Consider the following 3542-nt stretch of genomic DNA (forward strand, 5'->3'; position numbering starts at 1 on the left):
CTCAGGATGATCTTTTCCAGATCCCACCGTTTATCTGCAAATTTCATGATTTCCTTCTTTTTTATTGCTGAGTAATATTCCATTGTGTAGCTATACCACAATTTGTGCATCTATTTCTCCACTGAGGCGCATCTGGGCTGGGAAACATCATTTTAAAGTAGATTTTTTAATTTTTAAAGTAGAAAATTAATAAACTGCATAAAAATATTAAAAAACATGGATAACGGTAAGTCTATAACCACTGCCACCCTTTGAATTTGAGCCCATTTAGTAGTTAGGTAAACTAAAGGCTGCTTCTTATCCTGTACACTTCCTCCATCTTGCATGGGTTGTTCTGTGGCCACGTCACTCACTGATAGTTCCATGGGTATTTTTAAGAAGGCTTTCAGCAGTTCCCAGCACATTTAACAATAGTAGCTTTTTGTTCATTGTGGTTGATGCAAAGAACTTTCTGTTTACTTGCCTGTTAATTTTACTTTTCCCTTATTGTTTTTTTAGGCACCAGAAATTGTATCTAATCTACCTTCCTCTGTTAAGATTCTAAATAGTATGTAAATATTATAAACCCAATTAATCTTTGTGACCCAGGCTTGTGATAGGCACCATCAATTACACAATAGGGGCAGACCTTTGTTTTTCCAGCCCCTTTCGGTCTCTAGCTGTCGCTTGTCCTTTCATGGTTGTCTCTTAATCTATTCTAACCCTGTGAAAGAGGGACAAAAAGCACCAGCCTCAGTATTATGAGGTTTAAGAGATGGCTCAATAGTAAATAAGCGAAGTTCTCAGGAGCCTTCCAACTCCAGGGGTTCCTGCCCTTTGCTAGAGCTTCTTCTCAGGGCCTGGGCTGAGAAACCAGCAGATCTGTAAACCAAGCACACGGACCTAAAGACTAAGTGAGGGCCTGGATGGTAAGGTGTGAGGGCTTGTGACCACCACTATCAATATCCAGCTTCAGGACTTCTGAGCTCACGTCCCCTGGGGATGACTCCAAGGTACCTCTATCTTGACTGGGGACTCTCCGTTCCCTTTGCCACACCTGGAACAGTGTGAGGAATACAACAGAGGTCAAAGGCAGAGTGGCCAGCCCCAGTGAGAGACAAACACTGGCAAAGCAACTGCAAAGTTGGTGACATTTTCTCTTGGGAAACAGAGATAGGGCCTGGAACAAGGATGGCAGCTGGAAGGTGAAGAGCGGTCCCGGCTCTCAGTAGCAGTAGTGGGCAGGTTTGAAGGGGTTGTCAATGGACATGCCCAGGTACTGGGCCTGCTTCTCAGTCATCTTAGGCAGCTTTAGTTTCAGCTTGCCCAGGCGGGCTTCAGACACTGCCTCATCCAGCTTCTTAGGCATGAAGTGAACTCCAATGGGGTATTTCTCTAGGTGTGTCCACAACTCAATTTGTGCCATCACCTGGTTTGTGAAGGAGTTGCTCATCACTAAGTTGTGGTGGCCCATGGCACAACCCGGGTTGACCAGCAGGGCTTCAGCTGGCAGGATGATGTGGTGCCCATTCTTTAGGCAGTCACGGTCCACCTGGGGCCTGATGCTTACCTTCTCCACAGCATTCTCATTGAGACATTTCTCATCAACCTCCACATGGAAGTGTCCAGTGTTACACACAATGGCATCACCCTTCATCTGTTCAAAGTGCTGGCCAGGGATGACATCAACACAGCCTGTGGTGGTAACAAAGATATTACCTTCCTTACAAACCTCACCCATGGTGGTCACCTCATAGCCCTCCATGGCAGCTTGTAGTGCATTGATGGGCTCAATCTCAGTGGTGATGACTCAGGCCCCAAAATCCCTCAGGGCATGGGCATAACCCTTGCCTACATCACCATAGCCTGCTACTATCACCACCTTGCCCGCAGTCATCATATCTGTGGCCCATTTGATGCTATTTATGAGTGACAGCCATAGAAGTTGTCAAACTTGCTCTTGGTGACAGAATCATTGACATTGTTGGCAGACACCTTCAGTTATCCCTTTGGCCATCATCTTGTAGAGGTTGTGGCCTCTAGTCATGGTCTCCTCAGAGATACCATGGATGCCTGACAGGAGCTGTGGATATTTGATGTGGAAGAGGTTAGCAAGGTCACCGTCATCCAGAATCATGCTGAGGTACTCCTTATCTGTTTGGTACTTCCAGCAGAAGGCTGAAGCGCCGGCCTTGGCAATGGCAGCTGTCCATGGTCCTGAGGAGTGAGGGCGTTGCAGACAGGCCACTGTACTTCAGCACCCGGAGCCACAGAGTCTCAACAAGGACAGCAGGCTCCACAGTCATGTGCAGGCAGCAATGTGAGCCCCCTTCAGCGGCTGGGAGGCTGAGTACAACTCCCGCATGTGCAATAAACCTGGCATCTCATTCTCTGCGATGGCCAGGGCCTTTCGTCCCCAAGCAGCCAGGCCAGCGTCCGTGGCTTTGTAGGGTGGTTTATCAGACATGCTGGCAGCACTTCCGCTAGGAGTGATGAACTCAGTGAAGGGGCCCAGACAGCCCAGGGCAGGGCTTCTCTTACTGTTTTAAAAGACTCGATTCACATACAAAATTTGTCATTTTAAGGCGCATGACTCAGGGTGTTAGTCGTTCTTAAGATTGCACAGTCACCACTCACACCACTTACATACTTGTGTCCCCCAACCCAGAGCCCAACCAGCCTTCTCGATTCTCTCCACCCTCAGCCGCTAAGACCACTGATGTGCCTTTTGTCTCTTTGGACATTTCCTAAAAATTAAATAATTATTTTGAGGTCTTTAGTATCAGGCTTCTTTCCTTAATATTTTCAAACATCATCCAGACTGTCTCATGCATCATTGTATCGTTTGTTTGTTTGTTTGTCAGAATAATGGTCTACCATAGGATGTAACATTTTCCTTACCCATCCATCAGCTTATGGGTGTTGGAGTTATGTACACACTTTAGCTATTGTAAAGAACCCTGCCATGAGCATTTGCATGCAGCTATCTGTGTGAACTGGTTCTGAGGCATGCATCATGGGCTTGCTGGATCCTCTTATAGTTCTATGTTTAATATGGTTATGTGCTCCCTGGGTGATTTTGAAACTGCCTTCACCATTTCCCACTCCATTAGCAGTAAAGACGATGGTTTCACTTGTCCACATCCTCATCCACACTTGTTATCTGTTTTGCTTGTGGCAGGCATCTTAGGGGCTGAGAGATTGCAGTGCTTTTTCCTTGTAGTTCCTGTAATGGCTGATAACAATGAGATTGATTTCAGGCACTTTTTGGCAATTTCTATAAGGTATGTAGAGAAATGTCTACTAAAACTCAGTTAGTGGGGTTTTCATGTGTCTGCTTGTTTCTTTTTGGTCTTGTTTGGTCTTTAAATTATTGTATTATTAAGAGCCCCTTATACATTCTGATCCTGGACACATATCAGATATATGATAGGGAAAAAAAAAATGTGTCCTCCCATTCTGTGAATTGTCTTTTCAGACTACCTTTCTCAATGACAATTTTATGTGCATTGGCATTTTGCTTGCCTAAGTCTGTGTACCACATGTGTGCCTGGTGCTCTGGA

General features: G+C 45.6%; 1 pseudogene; it reads right to left on the reverse strand.

Annotated features, from left to right (window-relative positions):
• Positions 1-1204: 1204 nt before the first annotated feature.
• Positions 1205-2446, reverse strand: LOC129689120 (adenosylhomocysteinase-like; annotated as a pseudogene).
• Positions 2447-3542: the final 1096 nt, after the last annotated feature.

The sequence above is a fragment of the Psammomys obesus genome, unplaced genomic scaffold, assembly GCF_907164565.1.
Source record: "Psammomys obesus unplaced genomic scaffold, mPsaObe1.curated_primary_1811, whole genome shotgun sequence".
Lineage (NCBI taxonomy): Eukaryota > Metazoa > Chordata > Mammalia > Rodentia > Muridae > Psammomys > Psammomys obesus.